Source organism: Leptodactylus fuscus, chromosome 2 (genome assembly GCF_031893055.1).
Source record: "Leptodactylus fuscus isolate aLepFus1 chromosome 2, aLepFus1.hap2, whole genome shotgun sequence".
Lineage (NCBI taxonomy): Eukaryota > Metazoa > Chordata > Amphibia > Anura > Leptodactylidae > Leptodactylus > Leptodactylus fuscus.
The window spans coordinates 68,935,500-68,957,485 of NC_134266.1; the positions used below are offsets into that span (position 1 = coordinate 68,935,500).

At 40.9% G+C, this 21,986-nt stretch overlaps 1 protein-coding gene across 1 annotated transcript in view; it reads right to left on the reverse strand.

Annotated features, from left to right (window-relative positions):
- The window catches only part of COL26A1 (collagen type XXVI alpha 1 chain), a 294,628-nt gene that overhangs the window by 86,749 nt on the left and 185,893 nt on the right, over nt 1–21,986 (reverse strand). The gene's annotated exons all lie outside the window — the stretch shown is intronic.

Here is a 21,986-nt window from a genome sequence, read left to right on the forward strand (position 1 = left end):
AAACTCAGTTCACGCTAATAGAATGCATTGGCCAGCGCTGATTGGCCAATGCATTCTATTAGCCCGATGAAGTAGAGCTGAATGTGTGTGCTAAGCACACACATTCAGCACTGCTTCATCACGCCAATACAATGCATTAGCCAGTGCTGATTGGCCAGAGTACGGAATTCGGCCAATCAGCGCTGGCTCTGCTGGAGGAGGCGGAGTCTAATGTCGGACCTGAATGGAGACTGGTGTGGAGCGATCTTAGACTCCGCCTCCTCCAGCAGAGCCAGCGCTGATTGGTCGAGTTCCGTACTCTGGCCAATCAGCGCTGGCCAATGCATTCTATTAGCCCGATGAAGTAGAGCTGAATGTGTGTGCTTAGCACACACATTCAGCTCTACTTCATCGGGCTAATAGAATGCATTGGCCAGCGCTGATTGGCCAGAGTACGGAATTCGGCCAATCAGCGCTGGCTCTGCTGGAGGAGGCGGAGTCTAAGATCGCTCCACACCAGTCTCCATTCAGGTCCGACCTTAGACTCCGCCTCCTCCAGCAGAGCCAGCGCTGATTGGCCGAATTCCGTACTCTGGCCAATCAGCACTGGCTAATGCATTGTATTGGCGTGATGAAGCAGTGCTGAATGTGTGTGCTTAGCACACACATTCAGCTCTACTTCATCGGGCTAATAGAATGCATTGGCCAGCGCTGATTGGCCGAATTCCGTACTCTGGCCAATCAGCACTGGCTAATGCATTGTATTGGCGTGATGAAGCAGTGCTGAATGAGTGTGCTTAGCACACACATTCAGCTCTACTTCATCGGGCTAATAGAATGCATTGGCCAATCAGCGCTGGCCAATGCATTCTATTAGCGTGAACTGAGTTTGCACAGGGGTTCTAGTGCACCCTCGGCTCTGCTACATCAGATTGCTACATCTGATGTAGCAGTGCCGAGTGTGCATCAGATGTGTAGTTGAGCAAAACTGACTCAGCACTGCTAAGTCTGCATTCGCATAGGAATGCATTGGCCAGCCTTCGGCCAATCAGCGCTGGCTCTGCCGGAGGAGGCGGAGTCTAAGGTCGGACCTGAATGGAGACTGGTGTGGAGCTATCTTAGACTCCGCCTCCTCCAGCAGAGCCAGCGCTGATTGGTCGAGTTCCGTACTCTGGCCAATCAGCACTGGCCAATGCATTTCTATGGGGAAAAGTTAGCTTGCGAAAATCGCAAACTGACAGGGATTTCCATGAAATAAAGTGACTTTTATGCCCCCAGACATGCTTCCCCTGCTGTCCCAGTGTCATTCCAGGGTGTTGGTATCATTTCCTGGGGTGTCATAGTGGACTTGGTGACCCTCCAGACACGAATTTGGGTTTCCCCCTTAACGAGTTTATGTTCCCCATAGACTATAATGGGGTTCGAAACCCATTCGAACACTCGAACAGTGAGCGGCTGTTCGAATCGAATTTCGAACCTCGAACATTTTAGTGTTCGCTCATCTCTAATAACATGCAATTGTACTATAAAGTAAATTGCAATATATTGCTGTTAAAATCCACATCATATATACCAATAGAGATGAGCGAGTAGTATTCGATCGAGTAGGTATTCGATTGAATACTATGGTATTCGAAATACTCGTACTTGGTCCAATACCATGCGGTAAACACAGTAAAAATTCACACTATAAATATACACTGTATACATGTTTTTTTCAATGCCTACATTGTCCTAGTTCCTGTCCCACCTCCCCTGCATAGTTATTAGTGTAAAAAAGCACCAGGGAAGGTGTTAGGGGAATCGAATTGTTACGCGTGGTAATCGACTGAGTACGAGTATTTCGAATCGATTACCTACTTGATTGAATACTACTCGCTCATCTCTATATACCAAGTAATCTAACTACAACCTAGAGAATGAGTTTTGTGCTCGCTCTAAGTAAAGCCACTAGATGGCAGTGTGACAAAATTATAACCAAAAGGTTACACCGTGCCATAGTTGTGTCCTAAGAAATATTACTTTTATGCTAAAATATATATATAAGGGTTTCTATCCTTACTGTTGCTATAATATTGTCTTAATCTGAAGACAACAGAATCCGCGTTAACTTCCCATTGTAGTTCTTTGTGCTTTGTAACTGTTGTTGCATTTTCTATATTTTGTTCACAGTTTTGAGTGATGTTAAATGATAGATCTTGTGAAAGTCGAGAGATTCCTAGAGAGCATGTGTAACCTTCAGAGCATCTTAATAAAAGATCTGATACATTAGGAAGCCTTAGGTATGGCATCTCTGTTAGAAGCCGCTCACTGGCACATACCATTACAGGTTTTCATGCTCAGCCGTGCTGGAATATTACTGATAATTGATAACATCTGGGCCGCAGCGTACCCCATTCAACACCAAAACATCTTCAGAATCCTTTGAAAGCAAATACATTCCGTCTGCCCGCACAGAGCCTGCTCTGTTAGCTTTTGTCTCATTTCTATATTGTGTTACTCTTCTACGTTTCTCAGTATTTCCCATAATCTGCTGCATCTCACATTATGTTTACAGGAGCAGACATGTGGGGTTTTACTGAAAGCAGACAGATTCTACATACTCCGCTCAGCGGTTTCCTTCTTGCTTTAGGACAAAAGAAGCCAAACGCACTAAAACATACACTTAGGAGAATACACTAGTGTCTTGTATTGGAAGTGTGTTTATTCTTCTATTAATGTAACCCAACACATGGAGCTACAATTCAACAAAGCAGAACTTCATAGACTTTTTCACCTAAAGTAGCCCTGCAGGACTGGTTTTTTTTGCACATATGATGCTAGCTCGGTTGCCTCCGTATATTTTGACCCCCTCATCATTATGGAGTGATATGGGCAGACCTATGATCTATGCTCTCCTATGTACACAGGATATCTCCCCTGTGCACAAGACTTCCTGGGAATAACAGGATCACATCTAAATCAATCAAATCTCACCTGGCTGTTCCCAGATCTGTTCCTTCTGCCCACTTTGTGTTCCCCATGTATAGAGTGATTCTGTATAGATACAAAATGGCCGACACTCTGGGGATGAGGAGGTTTAGTGGAAGGATGAAACTCCAGGTGTTAGGAAAATTGCTAGGACAGCAATTCCCCAGTAGCTGCTGGAAACCCTGGGAAGGGGCACAAGAGACAGTGAGCCCTAAACTGAAGCCCTCCACTGTCCCTTCCTGCTTGCCTGGTCCTATCTTACGTAATAGGTGGTATTTAGGTGACAGGCCCTTCCTATATACGTGAAAACACAAAGCGCAGACAAGACACACAACAACAAAGGGAGGTCAGCTAGCTGAGGGTCCAGTAACAGTTGAGCAATGCAGTGTCAAAATGGATATCCAAAAGAGTAGTCAATAGGGAAAGCCAGGGGTCAGGATTAAGAATACAAGAATAAACAGCAAGCGAAAAGCCAGCAAGCACAAGGCAATAGCAAGCACCAATGTGAATGAGAGTCAAGAATAAATAGGGAGGAAGAAACCATCCTGGAGCTGATAGGTGGATAGGCTGTCAATCACATGGCAAGAATAGAATTAACCACTTCATGAACAGAGGCAAACAAGGGCAGAACACGGGTGTGGTGGAAATTCACTAGAGCCACTAGAGAACTAGAGCCATGTTCACACAATGCAACCAAAAACTCTAAGCAAAGAACCAAACTGCACAGGCCTCCTGCACCGCAGCATGCGAGCAGAGGGTGGCGCAGTGACCAGGCAGAGACGTTACACCAGGCATTATCTATCAGAGTAACCACAGCACTCCATGTATGATGCAAAGTAAATATTAGTTTATTAATCCTGTGTGTGACAAAACAATTTGGCCAACGTTGCGGTCCCACTTGGACATGATCATGGCCTGGCATCTTCAGTGGACTCTCCAGCAAATTTACTATTTAGTTTTGGTTAAGTATTGCAGATGCCAGGATGTGATCAAGGTCCCCGTGTGACTTATATGTTGCTAAAATTGTTTTGTCCCATGTTGGGTTAATAAATTACTATTCACTTTGCATCATATATGGAGAGCTTCGGATTCTCTGATAGAGTAGTGCTGAAGATATCAAGTTGTACCATTGCCTATGAGATCAGTCAGATTGTGAGCTATTTAGGGTACTTTGCCTTCTATAATGGAAACCATAATGCAGTGACTGATTCCTTGTATAATGGATATAACTGGCACTTTACAAATCTCAATAACTGTTACTGAGGTCCGTTGTGGTGTCTGTTGTTCTGAGTGGAAGCTTAGTAATGCATTACTATTCTCACTATCAAAGCTGAGGCTGCAAAATGAGCTTTCAATGGAAATTAGAAAACTTAGCCTATGAAAATTCATTGTTCATTTTTCATGAGGCTGCGAAAAATTTGGAAGATACAAACTTACAAATACGTAAATGTGTAAGTCTGTAAAATACTGCAGGAAATAATATGAGCAGCCATTGTAAGCCTTGTTTTTGAGATACAGGCAACGTTTTGATTCTTGCCTTAATATGTATCCAGCTTTTTGATGTTTATTGATCAATATCCTGTGTGCTGTATGGAGCTAATGTTATATGGTTATTGCACTGCATGTGCTGTATTTCTTATGGGCTCTTCAGTACTATGAAACTCTTTGTATTCTATGCGCCGGCAGCCTCGCTGGTCATGGTGATTACCTTCTTAAAGGGTTTGGCGCAAAGCCAAAAAACACAGTTTTCCTTGTTATAAGATAACTCTCTCAAAGGGTAAGTCAATATGTCTGAGGTTTTCTATTGTAGCTATTTTGGTTGTGGAAGAATGTAGACTTGGTACAGGTTGTCCTTCTAATGGAACCACATAAAAGTTAGTGATAAATTTAGATATCTGATTTTATTACACCTCTCTCTTTCTCTATATATATGGTACTAGGTTCAATATAGTTTTGCAGAGGACATACTGTAGACTTGTATTATACCACCATGAACTGTGAACTGAGATGTAAAATGTATCTTCTCTTTATCTTCTGATACAAACTCCAGAAAGGTTAGCATCATGCTATATACAGAAGAAAGTGCTTGCTATATCTTTTAAGATATAAATATAGAACATTACTGAACTCCTATAACATACAAAACATATTCCTTCTGGGCCATGAAGTGGGTTAGACAATGGAAAACCTTTAAAATCTTCCCATGCAACAAACAAGCAATGCAGCCTGACCTCCACCATATGGGACCCAAAGTACCTGTCAAGGGGTCTAGGGCTACCTACCCTGGCTTGGAACACAGATGCAAGTTTGACCTTTTGCATACCAGTGCATAAAAGATCCTACTTCTCACATTTTTTTTTTTTTAATGTAGATTGTGAGCCCCATATAGGGATCACAATGTACATTTTTTTCCCTATCAATATGTCTTTGTAGAATGGGAGGAAATCCACGCAAACACAGGGAGAACATACAAACCCCTTGCAGATGTTGTTCCTGGCAGGATTCGAAACCAGGACTCCAGCGCCACAAAGTTGCAGTGCTAACCACTGAGCCCCCATGTTGCCACCAACTCTTCTCATTCTGTGCAAAGCTCAGCCCTGAAAACAAGTTCCTGACACCAACCAGTATAACAGAACGGTGTTTGGCAGTACTTAGCTCCATCAATATGAGCAACAAACTCAGAGGTGTAACAATAGGTAGCACAGATGTTGCTTCTGCATTAAGACTCTGGTACCTACTGGGGGGTTCAAAAGGTGATTTGAATATTACATGGGCTTTGTAGGTTCCAGATATTTCTGACCTATCCTTAGCAGATGAGGGTCATATTCAAATTCAGTAACCAAACTCATCTACTACCGTACTATGCTTCTGGCTTCATTCTCTGTGATACTTCCAATACTGTTGTCTGCTGTGAACAGCTGACTGGTGGGGGTGCCAAATGTTAAACCCCCCCCCCCCACCAATCGGATATTGATGATGTATCCTAAAGACATCCAGAACCTGGAAATTCCCTATTACGGTATGTGGTAAATGAGGGCTTTGCTACATATTTTGCATTAGGACCAAGAGGGTATAAGGTGCTCCTATGCTTTTGATAGGCTTTTCTTGTATCCATTGGTCACCTACGGTAGTGACTGACTTTATTTGTCCAGTTTTGGTTTCTTCAGAGAACAATAAATTGCATGAAAATGACAAAAATACAGCAAAGTAAGACTGGCCAGGAGAATGTAACTTTAGAGAGAAGGTCATTCTCATTACTGTGACCCTCTAATCCAAAACCTATGGCTACAATTTTGAGAATCTGAAATTGAAATATATTCTTCTGTGATCTTAATATCTGCAGGAAATTTTTGTAAGGAGCTCTCGAGGACACTTGTGAAACCATGGACATACTGACCATTGGCCATAAAAAGTCTCAAAAACAGCTTAAGGAACATATGCTACAAATCTACGTCTACTGCATAAACAACAACCCGTTTTATGTACTATATCGAACATGTGGTTTCTCTTTCTCATAGAATTCCTGGCAGAACATTCTCATTCACCAACTACCAATGTGTTTTATGTTCTGGAAGTAAGCTTCATACCCTGATTGCTTGCTGAATTCTGTGGTTATGGATAAATAGTTTTGTGGCATATTCCTAAATCCTGACTTGACAGATTTCATTTTTCTTATATATTTGCATGAGATGCACATTTATAATTAGAAATCTGTTTTATTTCAAAAAAACATCCCTCTGTAGACATCAAAACTGAGTCAATCCTTGTTACTTAAAGAGTAAGTTTAAGTGAAGCCTCTTTCTTAAAAGAAAATGAAAAAAAACATAATATAAACTAAGAATACAAAAGACTTCAATTTGACTGGATTTCTCCATATTTTACTATGAAATTAACTATAAGCCAAGAATTGTGTGTGTTGCATATAATGTGTACCCACTATAGCATTGGCTACAGATGTATGGGGCATGGGATTGATCAATTATTTGTATGCAATCCTTATCTAGTACAAATAAATCACATGCTCTATGTACTATGTAGTTTCACCACCTCCACCAACTCCATTTTTTGGCATCTTTTAATAGGTGTTAATTTGTGTAGCTCCATTGATTTTGGTACAATTGGAATTTTTTCTCTAGTTCCCACAGTGCTCTTATTTTGGCTCCCTGATATGCTATATATACTCTGTACTGGCAGGAGCGGACAAGGGGTGTGATTCTGGGCTTTGACACTGGCTGCCTCTGATTGGAGATCTGAATCACACGCCCTGTCTGACACCGCCCTTCTGACATTACAGAGCTTACATACCACATCAGGCACCAAAACTAACTGCGCTTGTTACTCGAGAACATTGAGGGCTACAGAGAAAATTCCAACGGTGCTAGAATAAGCATGTACCTATTAACAGATGCTAAGTACTTGAATTGGTGGAGGTGGTGAAAAGTCCTCTTCAAGGGGTCTGTCTGGTTTCTAAAATTGATGGTCTGGAGTATAGGTACTGCAGCACTGACCCATAGACCACAGCTACAGCTTTTACAGTGATGGAGCAGTGCAGCTCTCCCACGCTGTCATGGTACCCTGGATCTCATTTCCTAAGGATAGGCCAATATCTTAGAAACCAGATAACCCCTTTAAAGTCCCAAAAATGCACTATATTTTACAAACTATTTGGAGATAATAGTTTGCATATCTGAACGATATAATTGCATACATATATGTTTACCTTGCTCGCACTTTTACTGTATTTCAGAGATACCGTAGTTGTCAGTGTTCATATTGCCGATCAAGGTTGGCTTCATGTTTATGCGGACCCTTGGGTGACCGAGCATCAGTGGACAACTTTGTAATGCCCTGTTCACATCTGCTTTTGTATTCCGTGCGGGGAGAGTCCGTATGGAGACCACCTGAATGGAATACAAACGCAATTGCAAGCGCTGTGCTGTAAAAGCACAGGGACTCCATACAATATAATGGGTTCCGTGTGCTGGCCGCACACTGCCCGCACAAATGATTCGTTTGGGCAGTGCACGGCAAGCACACAGACCCCATTATAATCTATGGGGTCCATGTGCTTTTACATCACAGCTCTTGCAATTGCATTTGTATTTTGTTCAGGGGTCTCCATGCGGACTCTCCCCAGACGGAATACAAAAGCAGATATGAACGAACCCTAACACTTTTCATTTGGTAGCAATAGGTTTCTTTAAAGAAAAAAAAAGAAACTGCCCCAAAAAAGTGAAATAATTACTGCTGTGGGATACCTTCTGGATTCACCACAACTCTTCTGCAGCTTTCAAAAATTGGATTGCAAGGTTGGAAAACTGTGTGGTAGTCTCAAAATGCCATACAACACTACTAATGTTCCAGCCATACTCAATATAATGTCCAGTATCATGCCCCCTTAGTGCCCACACCACACAGTATAATGTCCCCTCAGGCCTGCATAGTATTGTTGGTGTTGTCCCACAAAGCAAGTAGTGAGTATGGAAATTATCATTTCTCGCCCTTCTCTCGCTCCTTCTCTCTGTTCCCAACAACAGCAAACCTGTCTCTGCCAGAGCAGGAAAGGGTGAGAAGTGCAATGAGCTAAGTGCTGCAAGTAATGATGAAATCCATGCTCATAGCGCTCTTCTGGGCCATTACCAATGCACCATACTCATAGTACTCTCCTGGGCCATTACCAATGCACCATACTCATAGTACTCTCCTGGGCCATTACCAATGCACCATACTCATAGTACTCTCCTGGGCCATTACCAATGCACCATACTCATAGTACTCTCCTGGGCCATTACCAATGCACCATACTCATAGTACTCTCCTGGGCCATTACCAATGCACCATACTCATAGTACTCTCCTGGGCCATTACCAATGCACCATACTCATAGTACTCTCCTGGGCCATTACCAATGCACCATACTCATAGTACTCTCCTGGGCCATTACCAATGCACCATACTCATAGTACTCTCCTGGGCCATTACCAATGCAATGGGCACTTCCATCTCATTTGATTGTGTTGTTCATTGCAGATGCAGAGTGAGCCTCCACAGGCAATGTGGGACTTGGTACTTGCCTGGGTCAGTCCTGATCTAGGTGCTCTGGATGTGGCTTCAGCTAAAAAGTGGGTCATGAAAGAAAGATATGAAACCTTAAAGAGGACTTTTCACTATGACCCCTTTGACCAAGACCTTTTACCATCTCCACAAACTCCTGCTTTTTGACATCTGTTAATAGGTGCTGCTCCACTGATTCTGGCGCAATTGGAATTTTCTCTAGCCCCCACCATTCCCAAGCAATAAGCCCAGTTACTTTTGGCACCTGATATTTAAGCTCTCTATTGTCAGGATGGCAGTGTCAGGCAAGAACTGGGAAGGGGTGTAATTCTGAGATCTGACACTTCAGGATTTACTCCCCCTTTGTCTTCTGCTGCCTGACACTGCCTGCCATAGAGTAGTGTGCCTAAGTAGAATATCAGAGGCCAAAACTAACTGCACTGATCAGGAATGGTAGGGCTAGAAAGAAAAATCCAACTGTACTGGGATCAGGGGAGCAACTCCTATTAACAGATGCAAAAAACTGATTTTTGTGAAGATGGGGAAAGTTCCTCTTTAAATGGGTTGTCCAGGACTGTTATATTGAAGTGATTGGAGCTAAGCTGCAACACCAAGCCACTATGTGATGTACGGCACTGTACTTGGAAGAAGTGAAGCAGCCACAGCAACCAATACCATAATCCCATATAGCCCCATTAACCAGGTGATGACAAAAACAAATCATGGAGCTTGCTCAGTATCCATTCCCTATTACAGAACTGAGCAGTATGGGGTTACATATATTATGTGCAGGGGAATATAGTACGCAATGTATGATATATACAGTATGTACTGGGAACCTTTTTCCTAGTTATTGTCTATATCAGAGGTCCTCAAACTGCGGCCTGCGGGCCACATGCGGCCCACCAAGCACTTCTGTTTGGCCCCGCTGACAACGCCGGCAGGCGTGCATTTATAATGAAGGTCCTGGGAAGCTCAGGCCAGGCCATGGAGCGCACTTCACTTTACCTATTAGAGGACACTGCTCCCGATGTCTGTGCAACCTGCTCTGCCTCCGGCCCACTGTTTAAAAAGTTTGAGGACCCCTGGTCTATATCTACAATAGTCATTAACTATATGTACATTCATCATCTATTGGTACCATATTTGCATAGAAATGTGTGTTTTCTTACCTTGGCTCTTGGTTTGAGATACCCCAATATGAGTAGAGTGAGAAGTCCAACTTTGAAAAGAAAAACAGTGAAGCAAGGTTTTTTTTTTCCAGAACTGGTCATCTTGCACCTTACACTTTGGGATATCTCGAAACAGTCTATTTGACTATTTCTATAGTTAACATGAATGGAAGTTAATAGAGATGAGTGAACAGTAAAATATTCGAGATTCGATATTCGCTTCAAGTAGAGCCTCAATATTTGACTACTCGATCGAATATCGAATTCCATTATAGTCTATGGGAAAAAATGCTCGTTTCAGGGGAAACCACTATTCGACTAAAGGAGAGTCACCAAGTCCACGAATAGCAGGAGGAGAGTGTTTAGGAGGAGCACTGTGCAGTTAAAACGCACGGACCACATTATAGTCTATGGGGACCGTGCACTTTAACTGCACAGTGCTTGCAGTTGTGCTGATAAAAATTCAGCTCCCTCGTAAAGAAAGCTGCCAGCTCTCCTGACTAGCAAGGACGAGCCTGCGCCAAATCAATGCTGGTTCTGCAGCAGTCAGGAGAGCTGGCAGCTTGCTGTTACGAGTGAGCTTACTTTTTCTCATAGGAATGAATAGACCAGCGTTGATTGGCCAGTGTACAGCATTCAGCCAATCAGCGCTGGTTCTGCCGGAGGCTTGTCTGTGAGGAGGCGGAGTCTAAGATTGGACCACAGCAGTCTCCATTGTGGTCCGAGCCTGCAGCAAATCAATGCTGGTTCTGCAGCAGGCTCATCCTTCCTAGTCAGGAGAGCTGACAGCTTGCTGTTATGAGGGAGCTGACTCTCTTTCTCATAGAAATGAATTGACCAGCGTTGATTGGCCAGTGCACAGCATTCGGCCAATGAATGCTGGTCCTGCCGGAGTAGGCAGAGTCTAAAATCGGACCACAATGGAAACTGCTGTGGTCCGATCTTAGACTCCGCCTCCTCACAGACGAGCCTCCGGCAGAACCAGCGTTGATTGGCCGAATGCTGTACACTGGCCAATCAACGCTGGTCAATTCATTCCTATGAGAAAGAGAGTCAGCTCCCTCATAACAGCAAGCTCCCAGCTCTCCCAACTAGCAAGGACAAGCCTGCTGCAAAACCAGCGTTGATTTGCCGAATGCTATACACTGTTTAGCATTCGGCCAATCAACGCTGGCTCTGAATCGAATATTTATTGCGAATAGCTAGTAGTATTCAATCGAGTACGAATATTTCGAATACCGTAGTATTCTATCGAATACCTACTCGAGCCAATACTACTCGCTCATCTCTAGAAGTTAATAGCACTTTTTAAAGTGTAGGATTTGCAGAGTTGCTTTATTATATGGAAGTATAGAAACTGAGGGTTTTCATCCCTGTTGGATAACTCACCTGTGCCCGGTGTATTATTACTGACTGTATTGGGGCAGACTTGCATGCCATTTACATGCCACTTATCAAGACTTTACTTTGGCATTCATAAAAGACATTAATATAATTTTCCTGGCACAATAGAGCTACTTTGTATCATGTCATCACTGCTTTTTAACATTGTAACATGAAAAGCATTTCAAAAAGTAGAATTTTAATATGTCTGAGAGAAACCATATGTGGAACTCCATAAGGCATTGCATGAGTATATTTCTAGAGAGCTACTTGGCTGGGTAGATAATACAACAGTGACCACAATGTTTAATGAACAACTTGGGAAATGTACAGTAAAAAACATAAAATTTAGGTAATAAAAACACACACACCATATATAGTAGGACATTGGTAGTCACTTAGCTTAGAATAACTTCTGGTTAGTTGCACTATGGTGCAGATTTATTAAATGGTTTCTAACTTTTCAGGCAAATTAGTCTCATTTAATAGAGCATATTATTCTGGACCAAAATATAATGCACTTTAATTAAAAATATGGATGCTTTCTTGCTGAAAAAAACCCTGTAAAGTTTCTACCACTAGGTGTCTCACATCTAGCCAATCTGCTGTTAACTCCCTGTTACTAAAGAAGTCCCATCCATAGATACAATCAGGCTCAAGACGACTTCACAGTGAGTGAAAGGAGGAGGGGTTAGTCTCACAGCCTCCATATATGTCTGTTAACAGCTTTCTCTGCACATTGGACTGAACATTCTGCAGCACCTCAAAGCATGCAATATAATTATAGGTTACTTATGTACTTTTATCTACTTCTGGTTGCTTGTGTGATTACAGATAGGATATAATTCACAGACAGAAAGCAGACTTCTTGACTGTGCTCATAAATTGTTCTTTTCCTGTGTCAGTGATCTTCTTAGCTGCATCATGCTTGCATGTATTTACCCTGTATTTGCAGTCTAGTGTCCCTGGATATCCTATATTACGGTCACTTGGGATTTTGTTAACTATTCGTTTGCTAGTACATGTCAAACCAGTAGTAGTTATTGATAGGGAAGGGGGAAGACTACTCTGCATTTTACATGTCCCTAGCCTGAGAGAGAAATGTAAAACATGTTACAGCCATAATGTGAATAATAGCAGTAAAATATCTGATAGTACACTATGTATGAAGGCCTATACAGTCAGAAAACAGACTGACCAGCAAGACCCTAAAGATATTTCAACTTCTCATGAAAACTTAGGTATCCTTTAAGACTAGTCTTTCATACACCAGTCTGAAATAAAAGAAAAACATATTGTTGGAATGAATTGAACCAATTAGTTGTTTTTACATGCAAATGACTCTTAAAATACATAGACATATTTTGGATGGTCTTTATGTCAAAATTGTAATCTATACTTGCTATGAACAGAGGTAGTTCAGAGTGAAAATGTACACAATTTTATGGCTTTAGTATTGGTAAACTTGTCAGAGATTTAGGCCATGTCCTCTTCATAAACAATTTACAACTTTTGCAACAGTTGAGAACTTTTTTGTGTATTTATCAACAACCTTTTTTGTAGATTTTGACTTCTTGGGGCTTGGTTTATGCCAAAAGCTGGTGAAATTTGTATTTAGTATATGACTATATACACAGTGTATTAAGCATAGATTAATGTGTTATATTGACCAGATCTGATTTTTATCAACTCTTGAAACACAACATATGGCATTTAGGGCTTTGGCAAGGCCAGGAGAACTTCTGAAATTTTAGTATTTCAATATTACAACTAAAAAACAATATGGGAACTAGGTAAGTGAATGTAATGCTCATGTATATGCTGTAAACCTATATGGCAACACATGAATTATGGAATTTTAGGTACAAGTGGATTATATGGAGATTTTTTTTTCCCCTAGAATCAACTTGATCGAAAATAACTCTAAATTATGGCGCCCATGCAAATATATTTTTCTGTAAACTTGCTCAATATCCAGTAAATAATGCCCAGGAAGATTGAATAAAACGTATCCTTTAATAGGGCATCTTAAAAATTTTTTACAATTCCATTGAGATGAAAAAAAAACTTGGACACAGTGTACCACTTACACGTTTCAGAACATATACATCAAAGGAAATCATTATTTGATCCTTGGCTGATTTTGTAAGTTTGCCCACTGACAAAGACATGAAGAGTCTATAATTTTAAGGGTAGAAAACTTATAGAGGGAGCTGAAGCACCGAGTTGCCAAGTGACAGCTTCAAAATCTTAATGATTTAGAGATGATCTGCAAAGAGGAGAGGAGCAAACTTCCTTCTGACATGTGCGCAAACCTCTTCATCAACCTCAAAAAACGCCTGTCTGCTGTGCGCGCCAACAATGGTTTTGCCACCAAGTATTAAGTCTTATTTGCCAGAGGGATCAAATACTTTTTTATCTATGCAAAATGGATTTTATTTTTGATATTCTATCTCTCACTGTTAAAATCAACCTACCCTTAAAATTATAGACTCTTCATGTCTTTGTCAGTGGGCAAACTTACAAAATCAGCAAGAGATCCTTCACTGTATATGTTCTGAAACGTGTAAGCGGTACACTTTGTCCAAGTGTTTTTTCATCTCGATGGAATTGCAAAGAATTTTTAAGATGCCCTATTAAAGGCTAAGTTTTAGTCAATCTTCCTGGTTGTCATTTGCTGGATATTGAGCAAGTTCACATTGGATTATTTTGTTAACCCCGGACCGGGAGGTACACTATCCTTGCAACGTTTTCTTGTGACCAGGAACACATCCATGAATATTTCCCATTCTGTCACTTTCTATACATAATATGGTACAATATAGTTCTATACACTTTTACAGGTGCCATACTATGTACCTGTAAAAGTTCTATGGAAGAGAGCACTGGATTTTAGAGATGAACACAGTCACTGAAAATCTTTTTCTTATGTTTCTGCTTCAGCTTCAGTTGCGTAGTATTATATTGCTAGAAGAGCACAAGATGGTAAAAGCATAACAGTCATAAAAAGTGCAAAAATTCATTTTTCTCCTTGCTTCTTTTACTCCACTACAAAGGGCTTGTTTGGAAATAAAGGCCGGCTGATAATGGATCAGATTGTTGTTACAGAGTGCAAAGGATTGTCTCAGATATTGGGTTACATTTCCTTTGGAATAAGTTATGATCCGTATTTCTCAGATTGAGAATAATGTGATGCACATTCCCAGACATCTCTAGAGATCTGAACAAGTGTCCTACCCTCTCCAATAAAAATTACATCTGCCCGATTCCGAGCAGTTAATTTTATTATCCATGGCAAAATGGACTCTCATTCTACTTGATGTTCCTTTATTTGGCAGCCAAGTAAGAAAACAAAGCCAGCGGCTGAAATTTCACATGTAAACCCTCTCCCAAGAAGAACCTGAGGGAACATGATGGAAACCAAAACAGTATTGCTTGTAAGTGAACAATTAAAGGTTTTCTCCATGTCCTTGGTAGGAGAAAGATTGGTTTGTAGTGACCTGATTTGTGCTGCAAGAATAATATTCTCCAAGACAGAATTCCTTGCGGTCTCTCATCTATTAAGCAGACAGGACATGAAGCCAGAATTACTGCAATATTAAACATAATGTTGAGGTATGATGATAGCAAATAATCTGGCTCAATCTACTATGTGAACAAGGACCTGACAAACACTTACTTTAGTCAGTGTATCCTAATCTACCCTTGTATAAATGCCACAGGGGAAAACAATAGTCTGGGAAAACCTATATTGTTAATGATGTATCTTGGATTGGTATGTTAGAGAATGCTACATATCAAGACTGTTATGAGCTGTTACTCTACCTCACTGATATGCTGAGTATGAATGGTAATTTCACATTCACTATACATGCAATGTACCGCAAACCCCCAAGGACAAACTATAGGATATATGGTAAACATCAGTTAAGATCCTATTAATGGGGTTCTCCAAGAATGCTACAGTGTATTACAGATCACAAGATGGGCTTTATTTTCCAAATATCTAGGACTATAATGTCAGGGATTGTAGGGAGTTAACACAGGAAAGGGATCAAGGCAGATTACAGTATATATTAGCCATAATATTTAGCTAGTAGTCGGTCCAGGTCCTCATTGGATACAGTTGTATATACTCTACGCTAATACAAATTTGTGTCTTGTAATTTTGGAAAATGAAATCCAGGTGTCTATAAAAATTCTTGACTACAGGTTTCAGCTGACTTTAAGTAGTCTAATAAACTTTATATTTAGAATTTATACTCTGAGCTTTATACTTAGAATTTAAGAATAGTTGCATGATAGCAGAAACATTCCAAAAAAAGTCACGAGAAGGTGATAACCCCACATAGAGCAAACTTATTTCTCCATTGTTTTAGATATTAATACCTGTATGAACCATGGGTAAAATGATAGAATGGATTGTGTCTTGCACTGAAGCCTCTTATTGTAATAGTACTGCTCATCATTGATTCTGGACATTGTATTATTTTTTTGGATTCAATCTATTTTGAAAAATATATTATGAGAAATACTGTAAATATACAAAAACTCCGAGACTACTGGTCACGGACTTAACTGAAGCCATAGGTCAACCTTGGCGGCAGGGCTTATCGTTCTCAGCTCCTGATTGGCTGAGCAGCATTTCCTGTGTGTCAAGACAAACCAGGAAGTAGAGACTGGTAAGGACTGGAACTGTCATAATGGTAGTGGCAGGGATTGATAAGTATTTGTTCTTTTATTACATAAAGAGGTTGTCCAGGATAAAATTAAATCCCTACACTAATCTAAACACCCTCCCTCCACCTACTTTATAAATAACATAATTTCTCAAAAATGTATGTTTACCCATATCGCTGGGGCAGTTATGTGACCACCCTAGGGACATTTTCTGGTTATCCAGCGATGATCCACTTTCCCATTTCCAGAAAAGGAATGTCACTACTACCCTCCCCCTCTATACCACTCCATTATACTTGTCTATCTTCTTCCTTCCAGGCTTCTTACTGTGGCGCATGCTATAGACCCAGCGCTGCTTTGTGCAGCTGATAAATCCACCTCTACTGCACAGGCATGGAAGCAGCATCAGAGACCTGTGAAGTAGAGCTGGATCGTCGGCTACAGAGCAGCTCTGGGTCTATAGCATGAGTTGGCAGTAAGGAAACAGGGAGGAGCTGTCCTGCAGGAAGAAGCCTGAAAGGAAGAAGATAGGTAAGTATGACGATGTGTTGGGGTGGGCTGAGTTAGTTGGGATGAGCTAGTAGTGGACGGGATAGCTAGAGAGACAGATAGGGGGTTATGGGAGGGAGGGAGGAAGGGGGGAGTGCAATGAGAGGGGTTAGTGAGGAAGTTACATAGCAGGAAGCCTAACCACTGTGCCAGTCGGTCAATGTTAGTATTATATCTACCTGTATATTTTGTGTATTGTATGTAACCCCCAAATGTAAAGCACCATGGAATTAATGGTGCTATATAAATAAACAATAATAACAATAATAATCAAGTAAACAAATGCAGAAGATACCAGGAGCTCCCAGAGACACCCAGAAATCACTCAAAGCATTAAAAAAGGTATATGGGCGCATGTATTAACCCATTAATAGCACTAACAAAAACAATTTTGCCCAGAAAATCCCATTAACCCATTCTAAACCTTTTTTCAAGGTATTACTGCCATGAAAAAATGGAGGGAAAGGTGAGAAGTCTAGACTGATATATAGATGACATTTTATTTTGATGCATATAACTGATATGCTGAGATGCAACACATCACAAAGTTTTGACTACATAATCAGCTTCTCTTTGATGGCAGACATTAAAAAGGTAATGGTTAACAGTCATCAAAGAAACAATTAAATAACATAGTAACAGTTTATACCGATAGATAAGGACAAAAGTACATCAAGTCCAACCTATAAACCTACCAAGTTGAACCAGAGGAACCCCATCGAGGTGCATGCCAGTTACCCCATCAGAAGAAAAGAAATGACATCCCAAATCTAAATATGGTGCTTAGATTACATCCCTGGTTCACCATTCTAACCCATAAATTCTAATTCCCAAACCTGTGATATTTTTTCCCATTCGCTTCCAATCCAATTCTCTTCACTAATCTTACTATGAATAGCTTCTCTACTCTTCCTTTTCACCAGTTTTGATAAATATCCCTTATTAAGTTACTATTTTAATTTCATGATTTCCATCTATGTAATGATGGATACGTGAGCCCTTGTGCTTCATTTTTAGCATACATTGTACATTATTGCTTACATTCAACCAAATAGCATTGAGTTCAATAGCAGACGGTTAAATTTCTCCCCAACTAAACATTTGTACAGTTTTCATCAGACATTTATAGTTACTCATTCTAATATTTCTTAAAAATATCCTAAGATTTATATTTTTATTCATGAACCAGCACAAGAATGAATCCTATATTACATATTAAAGGAAATAGACAAGGGTTGGGTTACAAGTTGTGCAAATAACAAATCCAGCCGATATTAGCTATAGTAAAATTGGTAATCTTAAAATATTATTTCACGTAGGTTTTGTGGCTAGAAATGGTGTTTCATTATTCAAGGTTAGGTTTTTAATGTAGATATGAACCACCTGGCCCATGCCGTCTACAAAGAAGACAAAGGGAGTCATGCAGGAACATTTTACAAATGCAAAGGGGGGCAAGATTGGGACAAGAGAGGGGAAATATTCTCAGTATTTACATGGCCCTTTACCATCTTTATTTTGTGACATGCCTGCAAGCCTTTATATCTTACAATTCTCGTTTTTATGGAATGTCTCTTTTAAAGCGCTGTGATAATAGGCTTGGACTTGGCTAGGATCTAATATTTTTTTATTTCTTTTATAGCATTAGAAACGCAAATAGTATAAGAAGACATGGAAATGTTACAATAGAAAAAACTTCAATCATAAAAGTTATAACGGAGCAAGGAAAAACTTCGATACAGTTATGTGACTTACCAAAACAATTCTAACAATTCTGTTGTTATACATAATTAATAGTATATGTCATGAGATTGAGACTGGTGGTGTTTGGTCTCTGTGAATATGGGGGCTTCCAAGGATATTTGTTCCTGCACAGTATGTTACTAGTAGGTGGATTGTCCCTATATACGTTGTCAAATCAGTTTTAGACTTTTTAGGGACACATCCCTTTGATATGGAGACTTGTTGACGTTGTGTGACAACACAACACACAGTTGTTAGAAAAGATGCTCCAGAACCGTTGATTGAATGAACAGAAGCAACTGAAAAGCCAACAGAGGACGGCCAACAGGTCCTCTTTAAGTACAACCCTAATATGCAGCAGCAAGTATTGGGCTTCTCATTGTCATTATTAGTGGGAGTTCAGACAGACATGAAAATTGGGAAATTATTTTAAAGCCAGAATTGAAAATATCTGCTGTTTTCCAGTAATAATGCAGTTTCCTCTATTCACTACTATTCTATTCCGTAATCACACTTTCAAAGTTGTACTTCATGATGCCCATGGATTATATAGACTAACAAGCCAGAAGTGGTTGTATAACAGCAGGACCCAATGACTTTGTATTTCATGTCTGTGGATATCCACTGGCTAATACAGTCCAAAGGTATATTTTTTCATATTTCATGCCTGTAACTGGGTTATGCACAAAGAGCTGTGGCTGCCTATGTGGGGTTGTGTTGTGTATGCGTGATCGCGTTCCATTTCTATAGCACTGATAGAGATGACTGCAGTGGCGAAACTAAAGTCTTGTGGGCCCCGCTGCAATCTTTTATCCAGGGCTCCCTACCTCATTTTTACAGCGAATTTGATATAGTGATGGTTACGGTTGTTAAGGAGTTTAATCCACCTTAGTGTGGTTAGGGTAATCTGTGGGTCTCCTTGGCTTATGGGACAGATGGAAGCTGCAATCTCATTACTGATGCCAGTGCTCATGGGCCTCCTAAGGCTCCTAGACCCCGCTGCACCTTCTGCACCCCCTCAAGTTACACCCCTGAATGATTGTACGTGAGTAAGTAGTAAAAAAAAAAAAGTACATTTTCAGCAACGTACATGTATAAAGAAGCCTAAGAAACAAGGCATATACTATATATATATATATATATATATATATATATATATATATATGGTACATATTCTCTATCTAGGGGCTTTGAATGTGAGCCTGTGTCACAACTGGAGCTGAATTATCATAATATATTTATTTTGAAAATCTCCAGATGTTCATTCTTGTAATCTTAGAGTTTTTAATATATATTTTCGCAGGAGTCTGCCAGCATTAGAGTCATGGCTTTTAGATTATTGGAAAGACCCATCCAAGCAGCAGGGGGAAATTCAAGTCTCTGTTTTGTTTTTATCTTCTTCAGAGAGACAATAAAGTGTATTTTTCTTTCCTTCCATAATCATAAAGTCTGCCTTGCATGGAACAACAAAAGGGGTCTTTTGATGTGGCACACGGAATACACCAGATCATGCCGTCAGGTTGTCGGTATGTGGTATGATTTCCAGATATTGTGAGTGATCATTACAGGACCTAAGAATACTACACAGTTTACTGTAAATGAGTGGAATATGGCAACATCTATTGCCCAACATCATTGATAGGATGTATATTGTCTATAAAGTATCCATAAAGATCATATATGCCCAGTGCCATTATTATTTTGGAGTCATGAGTATTGGCCGCAGCCAAGCCTAGAAAGTTCTGCAGTCCTTATGATGTTCTTCTGGGATGTTCTGTAACTAGATGATTTATTGTTTCGTCCTTAGAGTAATCTTGGCAGGCCATACACTCCTGGGAAAGAAGATAATGACTCTCACTGTGGCCTGATTAAGTCCCAGAGCCATGGAAATGACTATATAACACTTTCCAGACTGACGTGTTTCAGTAACTTATTTCACAAAGGCTTTAGGTTTCCACAAAACCTACCATCTTGATTTCTAAAGATGCGAAAGAAAAATAAAAACCTTCTAAAGTTCAAAGAAGTTCAAATCATGGCAAATCATTTTCTAAAGATTCTAACAATTTTATTTTGAGTGATATTTTGGTCATTTATACATTGTTATATTGTGGATCCATATTGTAGGGACTGTGTCTGCGGCCTCCGATCAGTCCATAGCTATATTACAAAATTATTATCCCCTTGAATTATGAGATAGATATTCAACATATTCTTATGGTGCTGAAGAAATTGAAGACATGGGTTTCAGAAGGTCCTCCATCAACCTTAGTCCCTAATAGTGAGAATATTTACTGTCACATACGCAATTATTTAATTGTCCTCTGTCACAACCTTCTTCCATAACCCTACAATCTTATTCCTAACGTGTAAGTTCCATTTCACTCATCATCTCCATCATTGTTCCATTTTTCAATGCAAGGCTAGTTTGTTCTTCTACATATTTGTGATAAGTTTCATTGATATCTTCAGTTTCTTTAGTTGTTATAGTACATTACTTACCTCGATTGTGCCCCACACCCTTAATGGCACCCTAGACATCCATCTCCTTTCCCATCCCAGCTCTATCTGAAATAGGGATCTGCAAGGGGGGAAGGGGGAGCATGGCTAACCATGAAATCAACCAGACATGCATCTCTGTGGTGTCTGGAACACCGTGGCCAATCCAAGGATGTTACTAGCCATCCTTGCACCTAGATAATACCTGAAACCCAGGTGCTTTCCCCCATGGCCTCAGTTTACTCACAGGGGTATTTTTTCCAGGCTCCAGAAGCCTTTTACCGGCAGCTCTTTCCTGCAGCCTACATCTTCTTGGTGCCTGGAACCCGCCATCTTGGATCTGGAGCCCCGCACTGCTGAGGAGCCGGAACCGCCTAACCTAACCCTCGCACCCTACATCACTGGCTGTGATGGGACATACCTCTCCCCACAGCCTCCCTTCTGCCTGTTGACCTGGCACATCACTCCAGCAGGAGCCGAGGAACTCTGAGAACCTGCGGCCTACGTGCCTGGCGGTTCCTCCGGGATCCGCCATCTCTGGCCGACATTACTTTCCTACCGGGGGCAGTCTCCTATGCAATGAGTGGAGCCTGTCATGTCCAGCTTGGCAAGTGAGCACAATGGGAGAGAGGATTCCTGGGACTTATACTCCACCTGGCCACCTGTTGAGTCTGCATCCCATTGCCCCCACAGCCTTTGGGCCTTCTGAACCCTCCCTCTTCCTTCTTCTGGCACACCTTCAAAAGAATGGAGGCCAGCCATTCATTCTACTCCCGTCACCCCACCCCCCCGCCCCCTCGACAGCTCCTTGGATCCTTGGATCCTTGGGGCATCGCTCTCATCTGACCTGACATCCCTACCCTTAAGGTAGAAGCTGGGCTTGCTAAAACTCTTTCTTTTCCATTTACTTCTTCACTTCTGTATCCCAGCTTAAAGATGGCAGAATAGCTACCCCCCGGTGGT